Source organism: Aythya ferina, assembly GCF_964211825.1.
Source record: "Aythya ferina genome assembly, chromosome: 16".
In the NCBI taxonomy this organism is placed as follows: domain Eukaryota; kingdom Metazoa; phylum Chordata; class Aves; order Anseriformes; family Anatidae; genus Aythya; species Aythya ferina.
In genome coordinates, this window is record NC_140315.1 from 5,879,680 (window position 1) to 5,897,413 (window position 17,734).

The window sequence follows — 17,734 nt, forward strand, 5'->3', positions numbered from 1 at the left end:
TTTTCGGATTAGGCAATGCATCTGTGCTTTGCATACAAAAAGATTGTTTCTGCTTGTCTTGAGATTCCTGAGAGAAATGCAGAAGTCTGTGCGAGTGCCTGCCGGTTTTGTCTTGACAGAAGAACAGCACAGGAGTGAACTACTGTTATTCTGTGGCTTGCCACTCCGTCTGGCAGATGCAGGCTAACTACAGGAGGTCATATATATGGGCAGGCAGGCTGTCCTAATAGCGGAGTTTTCTCTTTCTCAGAAGCAGATGACTGAATAGAAACAATACGTTGCTTTCCCCATTTGATGATGAAGACTGACAGTTTGTAGGAGATGAGTCAAAGGTTACTGATGAGAAGATCCATCCAGATAATTGCTGTAATTGTACCCTGAGGACGCAGCTTCTATCGTAGAGCATTGCGTAGTGGTTCTGTTTTGTATATAGATACTTGACAGTGGGCTCTATCCTATGCCTTGAATCAGGAAAGTTCCTTCATGAGATATAAATGAAGAAAATTCTCTTAACTTTTTAAGTCAATCAGGTTTTCTTCTGTTGGCAAGTGGCTAGCAAATAGTCCCATTCTGAGACAGACTAATAGTTGTGATTTAGACAGAAAAATGCCACTTAGTGTCAAATGCTTTGATGAACACAATAGCTGTTGTTTTTTCACAACAAATAATGTTAATCAGCATAAATTTGTGAATATATAGCATTCATAATAACTTGAAGGTGCATCTTTTTCTTACAGTGGTTGGTTCTTTTTTCTTGACTTTGTTCGATAACTTTCTTGCAACTTAATACAAAAAGATTTTCCACTGGGGAATGAACAGTATAGACAGGACACAAAAAGTGTCACTGCCACAAAAATCAGCTATTTAATCTATGCCTTCACCACGTGCAGAAATCAGCAACACTAAAGCATTAGTATGAAAATCCATATGGGGAAATAAGAAGCGACATAAGCACATAAATTGTTTATACATATTAATTGCTGATGTTTAATGCATGATTAACAACTGTGAGTTACAACTTAAAAATGAATCTCATAACAGCTTAGAAACAGGTTAGAAATTTTAGATGTTGTGGGCCTAGCTTCTGAAACTTGTAATTGAGAAGAAAGTGATCTCCTAGAAAGTACACAAGTCATTTCAAAGGAATTTGTGTGTCTGGCAATGCATTAAAACAGAAATGTAACTTTCAGAAGCACCAGTGGCTACGTTACCCATCCGAAGGAGGAGCCCCTGAGCCTGTGCAAGCAGCATGCCCTGGGGCTGCTGGGGGTACCCAGTGGGGTTTCCAGCTGAACAAAATCTTCGGGGCTTCAGCCTGCTTGGTACTGCATTTGGCACAAAACCAAGCCTGAATTTGAGAACAGCCATTGATTAGTGCATACAGACAAAGCTGCTTGGTGTAATTTCCACTGAAATCATTTATCACAGATTAGTCTTTACTTTGCAGGATTCAGATTGATGAAACCTTTATGAAATCAGCTGAAGCCCTGTAGATACCTTGAAAGAAACGGATTCAAGACCAGATGCTATATTTAGAAACTGAAAATGCTTGTTTAAATTACTCTAACTTGAGAAAATATATCTTGCCTGAATACATGAGTACTCTTGCTTAATAAATAACTTGCAAAAGTCCTTGAGCTGCGTGATACAGAGATCGTTCACAATGCAGTGAGGAAGTGATGAAACTTGGTCTCTTCTAAGCCACGCTCTCGGGGACGTACAGCTTGCCTGGGAAGCAGAACGAACTTGGCATATATATGTATTTATTCACATTTACAATAATGCCTGGCAGCTAGGAATGTCTTTTGCTCTTGAATATGACTTTTTTTTTTTTTTTTTTTTTTTTTTATAGCCATAAAGAGGCTATGCACTAAAAATGAAATTGTAAATTTCATTGTAAATGTCAGCATTGATTGCTGACATTGGTCTGTTCTTCCCAGCATAGTCTTTTTTAGTTAGCTGTCTGTTCCAAGCTTATATTTATATATAATCTTTATTTTAATAGACTGTTTCTTTGATTATAGGGGAATTTTTCTTTTCCTTTTTTTTTTTTTTTTTTACCAGATGCCCAAGGGATAAGAAGCAAAATGTTTGTTTTTGAAAAAAAGTTAGTGTTCGTGTTCAAAAAAAAGCTACGTAAAGATTCCTGTTAACCAGCCATTAGTAAGGAAGGTAAGTAAGTACCCACCGTTATGTCCAATCATGTTGATTAACAGACGTGTACATTCAGCATGCAGCCAGCGTGCTTCAGGTATCAGTTTTCTATGGTTACCAGAAGCCGACAGAATAAAGAAGTGCAGGGGTAACCTGGCACTGCTTTAAATAAAGACTTGTTCCTCTCTGATGCACTTGGGGGATTGTTTGCATGTCGAGGCCTGTTTCCTACTGACAGTTATACAAAGGCCAGGCAGAGTACTGTTTTCTGAAAACTGATTTAGATTTTTTTTTTTAATTTACTGTTGTTTTCTCCTTCATGTGTTTTTTTCTGTTTTGTTTGGTTGTTTTGTTTTTTCTGCTCAAACTCCAAGGAATTGTGGTAGGAAAGACAAGTACCTTTCTCTAAAGTATTTGTCAGTATAGGTATTATAATAATAATAAAACTTTGCTCTTGTACAGCAATTTATTTAGCAAGATTTCCTTTTTTTGTTGTTGTTCAGTTAAAGTGCTATGAGACCTCTCAAACTGATAAAGGCTGCAGTGTCAGAGACACAGCGGTTTTCATCATATAACTCTCATGGAAACATAAATTTAATCCTGTCTACTGTTATGAGATCGGTAGGTAGTAACACAGTCACAGGAAAAATTGTGCCAACTTTTTTATATACTACTACAAATTGTTTATAGGTTTCAGACTCATTTAGTGCAGTAGATTATGCATACAAGCTGTTAAATCCAATGATTTCCTGCTTACTTTGGCAGAAATTCCTTTGAAATTATAAAAGTGTGGTTCAGAACAGAATTGTATGTTTTTTCTAGTAGTTCAAAAATAGACAAAAAGGTTGATATTATGAGTTTTAGTTTATGCCTTTTGCCAGTCATTCAGCAAAATATGTAGCAGTACTTTAAGCCTACCATGTATCTTGATGTTTAATTAAAATTATTTCAGTGTCTCTGATTCACATATACACTTGAAAATCTCCCCAAAGCTCTTGTACTTGGGAAACTAACAGACTTACACAAAACTTGTCTACCATTATTAAAAGCTACGTGAGAGGCTTGGGAAAAAAATCTTCTTGAAATAGTATAGAAGAATTGCAAAAATTTGAGACTCTTCTTGAAACAGCTGCTGTATAGGAGCTCTGGCAGCTATTTTTGCTGGGAGTGCTTAGGGTAGAAGGCAAACATGGTCAAATTAGCTAGAACGCTGGAAGTTCAGTCAAGGATACTGCCCTAAATAGTTCGCCGAGAAAGGAGAAAGCTTTCTTAGGGACAGCCCCTTCAGGACTCCAATTGCAGTAACAATTCTTAGTAAGATATTGAGCATAGTAATTTTGCTGCTATTCTATTTCATGACAGATTATTGGAATGTTCTGACATCAAGTTTGAACCCCTTTACTATGCAAAACTCCCCGATGTAAATATTTATTGCCAAGAGTAGACCATAGCTGTTGTCCTATGCTAGACTATTGTTTTGCTGTTTTTTTTTTTTTGTTTGTTTATTTTCCTACTAATGGCAAAGTTCATATAGCCAAAAAAGAAGGTTGATGATAGTTGATGATAAGATGTTAACATTTAAAGGAAAATGTTTTCACTCCTTAGGCTTTTGTTTTGTGAAGGTTTTTATTTCTTGCCAAATACTTGGTATTTGAGCTCTCTGGGCTCAGATAATACTGACTTAAAGAGCAGTGAAGATTATCTTCTGATACAGGAATAAAATTCGGTATTTGCTCAGAAATATTTTAGTATTCATTCTTGGTCATCTATGAGGAAGATGGGGAGGAGTGAGGTTGCAGGGTAGGTTGTAGAAAAAGAAGGTGCTGCAGCTGTTGGGGATGCAGGGCCTCATTCATGATGCCAGCTCAAGCACGTTTAGGTGTCTGCAGAAGCTGGCTTGATCACCTACCTGTGCTGAAGACAAAGGAGAATTTCTAGAGAATAGCAGCAACCTCATTTTTGCTTCTCAAGGAGATTCTGGTGCTTTTTGATGTGCTGCTTGATGTTACAAGTAAAAGCTTATCAGAGCTCAATTTTGGGGACTCCTGACAGCTGTTAGAGGTGGCAGATGTGTGTGAGGCTGGGCAAAACCCTTCTGTTGCTCAAGGAATGGAGGTGGCTGGGAGTTTCTCTTAGGTAGTTAGGGGCTATGCTCAGCCCACTGGCATTAAAAGGGTAATTTTCAAATGTCAGAAGTAGAAACAATTCTGTAGATCATTTTGTTCAACCCCTTTTCAAAACACAGCCCTCTGTGTGGTTTCAGTGGTCTCAGCAAAGGGTTAACGTGGGCTGTGCACACACCATCCCCTTACTGCCTCTGCTAAAGGAACATTAATTATAGAGAGCCCGAAGGATTCAGAGCAGCTAAAAGGGCTGAGTGGTATTTAAAACCAAGACAGTCAAATAACCAGTTGGGCTTGATCTCTAATAAATTACAATGTTCTGATGATAAAATTCGGTAAGTGTGACAGTCAGCTGGGGGTTTGGCAGCAAAAGTTTTAAAAATAAATAGTCTCGAATTGCAGGAAATTACAGCAGGCAGCTCCTTGGAGTTATTTTTCTCAGCGCATTGTGTGGCTGCGAAGCCAGGCAGCCTGCTGGCAAGCTTTTGACCTTTTGTCTGTGACATAAAATATGCAGGTGCAGTAGTGTGAATGCACAACGGGTGACAGTGACTTCGGGCTGAGGGTTTATGTCATGAGAGCCCCGCGGGGTTGTCTGAGGTGCTCCACATCAGCCACATCACACTTCAGGCAGTGTCAGTGAGAGGCCATGGCTATAAAGGATTGCAGAATGGATGTAATTCCTAGAAGCCTTACTGTATTCAAAATCTGTATGTCAGCTGATGGAAGTCTCGCTTTCAGTTATTTTCCTGATAATTGACTTGGTGCTTTAATTACCATGATCTGGAGGAACTCTTCTCAGGGCACTTGAGTTTAGTTCAGTTACATTGCTGTAACTGTCATTTAAATCTCTGTTCCTTGTATAAAAATTTCCATGGGATGGATTTTTTTCTTCTCAGTGTAACTAATTATATTTGAAGAAAGCCAGGACAAAGTCATATGAAGGCATTTTGAAGGTTCTTTACTGTAGCATCTGAGTAGCTCATAATCATTTACATACTTTTCATTACAAGAAAGAAAAAAAAAAAGAAAGAAAGGAAACATCATTGTTTTTGTAGTATTATTATTATTATTATTTTGGTTTTGGAGATGACGCAGTGGAAGACTGACTTACTGTCTAGAGAAGTTTAAGGGGGAAAATGCTGTAGATCTGCCCCAAGCTGTAGACTGAACGAGCAGCATGTTTTTCTCATGAAATCTTTGTCACAGTGAGCAAAATATATGGACCTTCTTGAGGCAAAAATAATTACCTTCTGTTCTAATGTTTCCTTGTCCTCTTTAAAAAACTTTATGAATTAGATGTGGGATGACTTGCATGCAGATGGTTCTTGCAAATGTATTTGAGGAGCTGTTTTCAGAGGTCTTGCTTTGTGTACCCCACACTGTCACAAACAATTTTGTATCTTTATAAATCTTAAAGAAACAAAAAAGAGAGTTGTACAGGAAAGTATCTAGCCAAATTTTTACCTGCTGATAGATTACATTTTGAAAATTTTCACCTCCATTGTTTTAAAATAATATTTGAAATACTATTTTAAAAAACTAAAGGGTATGCCTTTGGAAGTTTAAATAGCCTACACAGAGAAATGTGTATTCTCATCTGTTTTTCAGCTAAAACCAGTTCTAACTATTATCTGCTGGTGGCACCATTACACCAGAAGAGTTTAATCTCAATGTCTTAAACAGAAAGTATGACACAGATTATACCTTTCAATCTGATTTAATGGAAAAAATTGTATTTTTCGTTCTTTAGAGTTTGCTGCCCATTAGACTATCAAGCTTTTTGTCCATCTTTCTCAACAACAGATGTAGTAAAACAGGTGATTGCAGCAGAATTTATAATGACCATACCAGCATGGCTCAAACAGTTCATAAGGAAAGGAAGAACAAACACTTATCAAGTTGAGTATAGATATTGATATTTTTACTTGAAATACATGTGATATTGATGAAATCTGGTAAGAACTGGTGCCCTGGGACTCTGGCTCTTCTAGGATGGGACTCACTCTTTTACTTCCAGCAGAGTTAAGGGGTTGAGCATAGTTCCACTAGTAAGCTTCAGAGTGGACCAGGCAGGTCAGACAAAGAACTGCAGCATTCTGTCAAAAAAGGTCCATGTCCAAGGCAGCTGGAAAAACAAATGTTAGTAACTGGTAGGTCTTTGACTATCTCTACCCATATGTTAAAATTACTCGCCTTGTAGCTTCAAGAGATGATAACTTTGACAGTAGCACTTGCTTCCATCCCTGACACTCTGGACTGCTCCGCATGCCTTTTAAACAGCTGCAGAGCCTGGACTGTGTGCTCAGTAATAAAACCTCTTCTGAATAGGGCATTTTGATGCCACTGGCCCTTTGTGGGTGACTTTTAAAGAAACGGGCTTAACAAGGAACCTAATGGTGATGTAACAGCGAAGGAAATTGTCTGGCAGCATCACCTAAAGCGGGTCATCCTTTGTGCAATCATACCCTGGTTTCTTCCTGCATCAGAAGTATTTCTACACTGAGTTTTATTTGTGTATTATTTTTTTTTTGTAAGGAATTTTGGTACAATTAAACAAAAAGGCAGTTTGGAACTCTGTTCATCTTATGGATACCAATGATTATTCTCTCACAACTGCCTTTTTTAACTGGAAGTGGAAAGGAACAAGTCCTTAATCTTACATCTCCTTTCTGAATTTTCACAAAGGTTTGGTTTGTGGTGTGATCCATTTGATAAAAAGCTTCCTGGTAGCTCTTCATTTGCTACAGAATGACAGAACACAATTACATTAGCTTTTGTCTCTGAGGTAACCACAGACATTTGTTTTGTTTGCAGCTAAAACAGGGAGAGCTGATTCCATTTTTTTTTCACAGGTTTATACTCATGAAAACAATCTATGGATTAGAAACAATACCTCATATTTTTAAAATGCCTGTTGTGTTTTTATGTGCAGGGTTTGGGAGTTTTGTTTTTCATATAATAATTTTTGTACGTTCAAAATCTTTGAATACAGATTATATCCATTACATGCATGGTGATTGTGCATGTGTATATTTAATATCTGTACCAAATCTTTCTGCTACCTTAATTTTTAGGGATGATGTTGACTGCTGCAGCTGCATTGTTGCTAAATTAGTGTGGGCTTAAATCATTCCTCTGGCTCAGGAAGTCCCTGAAGAGACTGTGTAACCCAACAGAATATTCTGGGTCTGTTCATGTCATGTTTACCTTGCTCATAGTACTCCTCTCTGCAGATCTACTGCTGGCTGGGGCTGGAAACAGGTTGGTGAGTTTGGAGGCTCCTCCTCCATCCAGTGAGTCATGCCAGTTGTTAGTTAAATGGTACTTTCTGTGCACTTTTTCACAGAATAGATCATAGAAAGTATTTGAAAGTACATTTTGCCTTTGTTTGCTGGTTCTAAGTTCTCTGAATCATTTGTTTCTACATTCCCTTTAAAACTTGGACTAAAAAAAATTGAGGTGTGAAAATGCCCAGCCTCGTAGTCTCTATTTTATTTATTTCACTTCATTTTTCCTAGTCCTTCATGTCATTTCCTTCACTTTTTATCATCAATATGTGGTGATGTGCAACTGTATGAGCCAATTGCATACCCAGGCACACCATGCACTTTGGCTTCTTCTGTGGCTAGGAGAAGCAATCACTTCCAAGACCCAGAATACTCCATGTAAGTTTTCTCTAACTTTAACTTTTAGATTAATTCTGTGAAGTTTCAAAGCTTTTAGTCATTACTGAAATTTATCTTTCTCCTTACTGGAAAACACAAACACTCCTAATTGAGTATATAATGGATTGTATTAAGGTCTAGCCGTTCTGTTTCTTACAGGAAGCTAATTACTTTAGTCTCCATCCTTCACTCAAAAATGGGGAAATCGTATAACACTTCAGTCTGTTATGAATGTCCTTATCCATGGCACATGGTCTCTGTATGTGTTAGGATTAAACAAGAGAGAAAATTATGCAGTTTATAAATCCTCTTGTAAACCTTGATAACTTTCTTTTCCCCCCAATTTTTTAGAAAACACAAATTCATCCCATGTTGCTTTCTTGGTTAATGCTGGTTTATATCTGGGCAGAAGTAATTTGTGCAAGACATATTGCTTATAGGACAGTGCCTAAAAATATTTCCAAAGGTCATTGCACATCAGACAGGAGGCAGTGCTTGTTCCAGCTACTCACTCTGAGAACTACAGGTCTTTGTTAATATTAATTGTGTATATTTTAAACAGTCCATGTTTTAAAAATACACTGTACAAACATGCAGCAGTGAATGTTTTGTGAGCCCTGGGATTGGATAATGGAGGTCATTTCTTCCCTGATGATTTTAGGCACAAATGTTTGCTGTTCTTATTAACTTCAAGGTTTGTAAATTAGTGCCGTGTTGTGCACACGCTTCCAGAAAAGTGGGGCATATTTCCACGCTCACCATTTCCAAAACATACAAGTGAAATACAAATAGTCACGAAGATCTATGAAGTATCGAGAAGATTTGTAGCTTGTCATTTGCACAAACATTCACCACGATTGTGCTTATAATAGTAACTGTGCACAGCACATGGGAAAAAATCTGCTGGGAGATCAAGACCCGATTCCCTACGTACTCAAAACCAGTTGAGTTTCTCTGAGGAGGCAGACATGCAGCCCTTGGCAGCTCCCCCCTTCTCTCTGCCCGCCCCAATAACCAACGGCCTAAGGAAAGAGAGCTCAGGGCTTACAAAGTGACTGCCGCAGCTGCCTTCCCATCCGGCCCTTGTCCCTCTGATGCTGCCAATACCCAAGGCCAGAAGCAGGCAGGATGAGCTGCTCTGTGGGCTGGAGTTAGGATCAGGCTGCCTTGTCCCCAGGGACTGTTCTTTCTCAGAGGATCTACACGCTGCATAAGGGCGAAATGAAATCAAAAACTAGCTCCAAAATATGTAATACATACTCCACTTTTCTGATAGCCTTTCTGGTAAGCCCAGACAAAATGAGAAAACCCAATTCTCTCTTCATGTGCAAATTATCTTAGAATGATGTTTCTATGAAAGTAGCTCTGATTCTGAGACTTTTGTTTGTCTCCAGAGAAAATGCTGCAATATTTGAAAGACCATGTCAATATTACAAAAAGAAATGCACCTGGACACCATTCCCATCAAGGCCACTGCACTCCAGCATGCGTGGTTTGTTTTGCAATTTAGCCTCACTGAGAAAATGTTGAAAAGGTCTGATTCTGGCTTTGCATCAAAGGCAGCGAAGCAGTACATGTACGTAGTTGTTTATAATGTGACAGTGCTGCATGGCAATTTACAAACCAAATTCATGTTGCTGTTGAGTCTGGCTTTTTTTTCTTTTCTGAAAACTTGCATAAATGTGTTTACAACAGCAATTATTTGTGCAGATTTCTAAGAAAAAGAATGCTGGAAATATGGAAGGTAGTGACAGTGACAGCATCCCAAGTCTAGAAGGTGATACTCTGGTAGGTACAGTCATTTCAGAAATTTTTTAAATTTTAAGCTTATTAAGACTAATTCTCTTCAGGAAGAAAGTCTGAGGTAAAACAGATAGGGGTTGCCAAGAAAATGGTTAAAAAGGAAGTAATGTGCACATGTTGGCATTTCCTGCTTTTGCATCTTTTTATTTTTTTTAAATAATTTATGAAATAGCCTTGAGTGGAATAGTTGTGTTTATTAGTGTGGTATGGAGGCAAGCATTCCTAGCATCTCAGAAGGGTTCACTTGCATTGCACCTCTTCTGTTGTATTTGAGCACCCTGTTTTGTCCCTGCCCACTAAATGCTTTTATTTTGTTTTTGAGAAGCAGAACTACTTGGGCAGATACTTGGCAGCACTTTGTACTTGTGCATGCAACCCTTTCCCATATGGGGAGGGTAAACGTGAGCGGGACTTCCACCACCTTCCTGTGTCTGCCCAATTGAGGTGGGAGGTCCTCAGCTCTGCCCAGCACACAGGTTTCTCTTCTCTCTCTCTTCCTCCAAGCACAATTACAATTCAGTGCATTCCCACTCTCCCTACCTAAGGATCAGATCCATGAAGTGGGTTGGGAGGGGAGGAGATTGGCAGGTTGAAGGTGAAGCAGTGTCTTCCTCCTACCCCATGCACTTCATGTCTTCCACCTCTCTGCTCCCCAAAGATCCCCAGGATTTTCCCTGTGAGAATCTGCCTCTTCCCTGAGCTTTCCCCCCACACCAGTATCATGTAACTCTGCAAATAATGCAAATAATGTTCTGCTGCCTTTTTTTTTTTTTTTTTTTTTCTTCTCTCAAATAACATTTGAACATATGTTTTATATGGAGATGCTGATGGACAGCAACATCTGCTGCTCCCTGTCAGCTCACGCACTCTTATTTGGATTGTAATTACTTCATCGGCTGCGAGCTGTCCTGTGTTTGCCCACTATCTGTTTCTGTCAGGTCTCCGGCTCCTACAAACTACCCATTATGTAGTGACGATAATTAAATCTCCCCTCCGCCAGGCAGGTCTGAGCAGTGTAAGAAGGGCCTTCCTTGTCCAGGCAGCTGCCAAAGAAGATGCAGTTCATAATGATGCCTTAATCACCTGCCTGCTAGACAATGGACGGGACCACCTATTTGTTTCAAACAAGCTATTTTAGCAGCTGTCAGATGCTAATGGCTTTCAGCTGCTGACAACCTGTGCCCTATGCAAACCAGGGGACATATCATGGAAATGTGCATAAATATTCATGTGTGACTAACAAAACCAAAAGTGCAAGTATGGTTATCAGAGCTCTCGCATGAATATATTGTGGCCTGCCCTGTTGTGTTGGTTTCAGTACGATGAATGTGATGCAAATGTTTTCAAGTAATGTTGCCCTTATATTTTTGAGAGAAAAAGTCCACTGAAGGTGGTGGGACTGCAGAGGTGTGTGAGTAAGAGCAGAATTTGTGTCCCTGCATAATGTAGGCAGTCCTAGACTGGTGATGCTGTATACCGCGGGTGATTTACTGAAACCTTTTACTGGGAAAAAGGAGTTACTTTGTTTAATCACTCTTTTTGCATTTGTCTTCTAACCTGTGTGTGAAGAATTGAAATTCTCTCATGAGGTCTGTCTAGAAGCTTAAGGAACACGAGAACCCAGTGATTGACTTCAGTGCTTTAGTGTTTGAATGAACTAATTTCAAGAATAGAAAACTGATTTGGTGAAGACTTGATAATTTCCCACCAGTTGAGCTCCCTGAAACAGCAAAGTTTCGCCATCAAAAAAATGTTGTTAGTCACTCTTTAGACAGATTGTTTTACAGTTTATCAATATTTCTGCATGAGATTATTTAAAAACATTTTGTTAATAATGCACTTTTGTTTTCCTCAGCAGATTCTGGATAACTGTGATGAGAGGACATATTCAGATTATGGTACATGATACGGATAAAGAAGATTCTGTAACAGTTGAGTCAGTGGAAAGGCCAGTGGTCATCTTGAAACTCTTCCTTGGTAGGTACCTATAAGGCACATAAGCTGCCAGTGATTTTTATTTGTTCATGTTTCTCTACCATGTCACCAACCTGCAGTAATATTCAAAACATCTGTAGAGTGTTTTTAATTAGTCTTTTGCAAAAGTAGTCAATTTGAGGGGAGATTAATAAAGCAATCTTTATATATCCCTTGCATTGTTTACATTTGCTACCTGGAATGAAGTTTACCATTAAAATTCACTAAAAATTTGCCATTTTTAGGATTGCATAAAAGGGCACTGAGCTGGACGGGGATTAAACAATCAGTCCTGCAAACAGCTGGGACACAACTGATTTTACTTATGTGAGCTGCAGTGGGAGAAGTTCACACTGTGGTTTGACTGGTGTGATTCTCATTTGCACTGATGCTGCTCTGTGTTGCTAGAAACATGTTGGATTGAGTCTCGGGCAGCACTGACCACATGAGACTTGTTTCTTTAGTTTGTGTGAACTAGACAGGCTCCATGCAGGCACCCAGTTGATTAGCTTCACCTAAACCCGAAATATTTATTATAAAGTATTATAAATTGCTTCTAAGAAACTTAATTCCCTTGCATAAGTATCCATGTAGGCTATGTATGTGCATTTTTGTGGTAGAGAAGACTTGTAAAAATGAAGTTAATGTAATGTTTCAGATATAGAAGGTTATTTTAATTAAAAATTGCTATCATAATAGTTACACAAAAGGATTCAAATATTCTGTAACTTGGTATAATAAAATATTGAAAGATACAGGTGTTGTTTATGAACCATCAAAGAGTTTTCCACTGCCACAGTGTTTTATTAAATTCAAAAGAAGAAGAGAAAAGAAAAACCAGAGCCATGTGCTAATCCTTTCCTTTGTTGCTTAAGGGAAATTTCAGTATAAAGTAGCAATTTCCATATCATTTGAATAGCAGTTGCAACCCATTGATGTTTAAAGTAAAACGTGCAACTACTATAATCAGCAAAACAGATGCAAATGTCTTGTCTGTCTTTAAATGTAGTTCCCTACTTGCCGTCTCAATTAGATTTAGAGTGGTAAATTTGATCAGATAATTAAAAACAGAGAAGCTGCTCTTTCACTTCTTTCATAGTAGTAGTTTATTAAAAAGCAAGCTTTGGCAAGCTGGGCCAGATGCAGCGGCACGAGGAGTGAGGGTCTCAGCTTTGACATGGGCAGCCCTCCCTCCTGCGCAGCAGGACATAACGCATCTTGTGCTGTCTTGGAGGTGGGAAGGGGACACATCTCCCACCCGCCATCCTGCCTCACCCTCGTTTCTGCTGCCCCTTGGGACAGCAATGGCCTTTTGGTTCTGTTTATGCCCGGTGGCATCCCACAGCGAGGCTTTGCATATTTTTGTAAATAAGCAACAACAAAAATAAATGACATTTAGCATTTAAATCCCCGACCAGTGGTTTTGTGTAGGGTACAGTACAGCAGTTTAGGCAAAATCCTGCTGAACCCCCTGAACTCTGCCATCGCAGGCTTTGGGTGGCTGGAGTCATTCCTCGGAGGGCTTTTTAGCTCTTAAAAAAAAAAAAAAAAAAAAAAAAAAAAAAGTAATGGTATGAAGAAAGAGTTTACTTTATCCTTCATGCTTCCAAATTAAACAATGAACACATGTTGACAGAGCTTTTCTCTGCTTGGTGTATCTAAGCTACCGGCGTATCGAGTGGAGCTGGCTAGGGATTTCCTTCAGGATCATTTCTGAGTGAAACTGCCCTTCTTGGAAAAAAATGGAAAACTTCTCAGGAAAAGGCTTTGGTTTTAAATTAAACCTCTGCTAGTTAAATGAAATTGATTACACCTTGGCTACCCACCTGGATAAAAGAATCTTACCCATTTCTCTACCATGTGAGCTGATAAAATCCCGCTCGTGGAGCTGTGCTTATCCTGAGCAAGGGAGGAAAGCAGGGTGACCCAGCACTCTGCTGCCAAACGGATCAGGCTGCAAAGTGGGAGACCCAGCAGCTTCCCCATCATTTTGGAAGCTCTTCTAATTAATTTCCTGGACGGAGAAAGAGCATGAAATGGGTGAGGTCTCCCAGACAAGTTGCTGACAGGATGATATTCTATTCTGCTTCTTCTAAAACACTTCTCTGGAGAAAGGATGTATTTTTTATTACTTTTCCTAATCAGGAGACATCTAATGGAAAAGGACTTCCATCTTGTGGTCAGCTGTGGTAGTAAAACACTCCTGGGACCATTCTTTTTTTTTTTTTTTTTTTTTTTTTTTTACTAAACCAGGATGCTTTTAGTAAAAAATAATGCTAATCTGTTGTAGTCACTTTGCAGGTAGATGTTGAAGACCTCACAAAGTCTGCTCCTATTTGTATATGGGCATGCCTAGCTGTTAGGAAGTTAAATATGTATATATATTAAATAGGTATGTATATATGTATGTTTCAGGATTAGCTCCCTTCAGAAGGTAATCTCTGGAACAAAACAGAATCCTGAAGAGGTGTAATATAAGCTTTTCATAACAGAATACTCCACTCTAGCAGATTAAACAGCCTGATGGCCTTAGGAGCCATGCACAGGAGCCTAGATCCAGAATTTTTTCTAGCCTTAGCAGAAGAGAGGCTGCTGCTCCTGAACTTCTGGGAAAACTTCCCAGAGCCAAATATTGTTGCTTGGATTGTTTTCTATTCCAGGATGATTCTTAGGCTTGCTGCAACGTCATTGTAACTTCATGCATATATTTGTTCTTTAGGGCAAATTTTGAAACTCATGCTTTAATCTAGAAATAGTAAAATGTTGCAGGGTTAAGTTGCTGGAGTTCACTGGAAAATCTACTGACTTTAGTGGGAGAGATTTTTTAACATGTTAAAAACAAAACAAATTTAGAAAGTTCATTTTAAATAGTAAGATCTGTGGCAGAGCTGTGTGAGCTGGATTTCAGGATCCAGTGTAAGTTGTAACTTAGGTCCCTTTTAAATGAACTCTGTTGCACAAGCATACAAATGCAGATGAGGCTGTTAAAAAGGAATAATTAAATTGTTATTTTTAATAATTATCTTATTTGTCCAGTTATATACTGTGATGCCACCACTGATTATACCAAAGATATTCTGACTGACATTACTGGAATGAGAGCTGGACCATCCCTGAATATTTATAAGGAGAGTTAAATAAGACCTCAAATCAAATTCTTATAGCTACTTGTAAGAACTTTTATAGGTTCTTTTTATTTTGGGGGCATGTAACTAAAGGAGATGTTCAGCATGTTCCTTAGTGGGTGCCAAAAAGCTTATTTTCAGAAGTATCTGAGTCTCAGGGAAAGTCAGTGACAGCTATATTTACTCTGAAGTCTATGCAACTGCTGCCAAAATCAAGCCATGTTCTTCTTGCAGGAATAATAAGAAAAAACAGCATTTAGGTGAAGAATCAGGCACCATATGGATGACTTATCTGACACAAAATTATACAGATTTTAAAGATCAGGTCAAAAAAGCCATCAGAGGTTATGACTTACATGTTACCATAAGGAAAGCAGAAAAGAAAGGAAAAGTTCTTAACTTTCTGTAGTGTTTGGTAGATATTGTTTCCACAAAAACTTACTTTCATAGTTTGCACATGGGGCTTGTTCTATTTGTAACCGGAGTCAGTGGGAGTTTTTGCCATCGCCTCTGCTGAAACAGGATCAGATTTCTTTTTGTTATGTGGAAATATAAATCTTGGACCTTAAATCATGCAGACGCTAAAGGAGGAAAATACTTCTTCGTTTTACTTTTTTAAAAAAATATCATCAGAACTACTGGTTAGTTAAAAGCGTTAAAAATACTCAAGGAAGAGCTTCCTTAAATCAAACAGATTTCTCATTTTGCTTTTAGATCTTCCTGGAGAGGTCTGTGTTTATACCATTTATTTTAAGTGTGAGAACTTTATGTCAGACCAAACCATTAGCGGCTCTCCAGGGAGCAAACAGCAAAGTGCCGGCGAGGCCCAGGGCCACTGTGAAGAGACAGAGTTTCTACACTTACACGTTTCTCCCCAGGAAGAAGGCGATGAGGAGATATGACTGAGGAGGGGAGAGAGGAGAGCAGCAGATCAAGCAGCAACAACAAAGCCCCTCCAGGCAGCTTTGGAGCAGCAGCTCAGGGGAACAGGCTGGGAAACCTGGGCCTGGGCATCTTTGTTGTGATGGGAGCTGTACCCTGAGCCTCCAGGCTGCCTGCAGACTTTGGGGTGCCCACCGGTTCTGGGCTATTCTGTCAGATGCAATATGTACGTGTATGCACATTTCTTCTTTCAACATTTTAGGAGTTCATGCATATTCCTATGCCCACAGTTAAGCTGAAGTTGGGGGCCTGTTGCTGAAGATGATGATTTGTTTGGGGATGGAGGGATGAACAACTGTTTTCTTCAACCTGAGGGATTGCTTCCCATCTCTGTTTCAAACTACCAAGTAATCGCAGCCAATGAAAGACTTTGTTTCATTCATCTCATGCTTTAATGTGACTGATAATATTACCCAGTAACGTACGGCATTCGTGTCAGTGAAGAAGGATTTCACTTGTCTGAAGTTGCACTGACAAATATCTGCTTGCTCATATGGAGGTGTGGTTTCTGCACATACTTGTGCTTTAATTTCGAGCAGTTTGCCATGTGCAGGCAAATGTAATGCCTACGTGAGCTCTCTTGTATCCTGCAGTTCTGACAGTAGCGGGTGGGCGCCATCCTCCCTGCCTCTGCTTCTGCGGGAGAGGAGCACTTTGTGCAGGTTTTGGTTCCCACGTCCTCAGCTTTTCAAACTGTATGAGGGAAATAAATATGGGTGCTTGGAGAGAGCTGGCTGTCCAAATGTCCAATTTTTTATTTTTTTTTTCCTTTTCTTTCCAGTTGCTAAGAAATGTCTGAAGGAAGCTGTCAAGCACACGTCTGTTGTGTTACTTACCATATAAATGGCTGCTGGGGCTACAAGAGGCAGCTGCCAGCAGGTCGGAGCAGCAGGGATGTGTCCCAGGTGCTACCAGCAATGACTTCCAAATAGACAGAGAAGTATTTGTGACATGGGCACTCCTGGGCATGGCTGTACTGGGATGCATCGCTGGAGACATTATCTTGCCTTAAAAGGGGCTCTTCTGGCTACCACGCTTGGTTCCCATTGTCTCACCAGCTCTTAGCCATCGTTTCAAAGCTCCACATTGGGAAATGATCCAGCAGGCCATTCTGAAACCGGGCAGGTTTCAGTAGAGAAATCATGAGGTGGTGGCAACCTGGGCAGGGAATCCCAAAGGCTTGGAAATCCTCTGCCCAGAGCTTCAGAGCAAAGGACCAGAATCTCCTTCTTCAAAACATAGAGCAGGATATCTCATGGGTATGTTTTGCACCCCAGCACACCAAGGGAACATCAGGTGTCTCGCCTTGTGGTGAAGTTCCCAGTGCCCCAAAGCAGGGATTTCACCTGCTCAAAACTCGGGTTGTTTCTAGGTACCAAATATAGTGCGATTTCTGGTGGCTTTATTTTTTTCTGCACTTCTTAAGCTGTGGGTGAGGTTTGTGACACCAGGCTGCCAGCTTTCAGCAGCAGCATCCCAGAAATGCTGGTTAATCACAGGTTTATTAGCTCATAGCCTTAAGGAAACCTGAAATCATTAACAGTTCATTTGTTGGGCTAATGACTCTTTTTTGCTAGATGTATAATTTAATATATGGTAACTTTCATGCTTAATTATGCTCTTCAAAGCTTCTTTTGAAGGAATTTATTATTTTGCATGCATTTATGTAAAAGTGTTGGGAACTGGCTGGCTTTCCTTCCCCACTACTCCTTGTTAAAATCTAGATGGTTAATGTAAGAAGATTTTAATTTAGATATGGGTATTTCCTCCTTTGCTTGTTCTTTCAATATTTTTATCTTGGACTATTTGAAAAATAAATAATGCTAAATTACCAAGATGTTTAAAATGGCATCATTTTATGCCTCATTGTAACTTGCTACATTGTTTTGGACAAGACGTAAACCCAAAGCCCTGATCAACAGGGCCCATTGTGCCAGCAGTTTCC

At 39.4% G+C, this 17,734-nt stretch overlaps 1 long non-coding RNA gene across 4 annotated transcripts in view; it reads left to right on the top strand.

The window, feature by feature from the left end:
- The window catches only part of LOC311445447, a 68,646-nt gene that overhangs the window by 47,326 nt on the left and 3,586 nt on the right, over window positions 1-17,734 (top strand). Inside the window, exons 8-12 of one of the 4 annotated variants that reach the window (XR_014698412.1) lie at window positions 2,065-2,172; window positions 7,355-7,541; window positions 9,656-9,733; window positions 11,607-11,725; window positions 16,571-17,048. This is a non-coding gene — a long non-coding RNA (uncharacterized lncRNA). Of the gene's footprint in view, window positions 1-2,064; window positions 2,173-7,354; window positions 7,542-9,655; window positions 9,734-11,603; window positions 11,726-16,570; window positions 17,049-17,734 lie in introns of those variants that run through there. The other 3 variants (XR_014698413.1, XR_014698414.1, XR_014698415.1) reach the window with 3 other exon arrangements.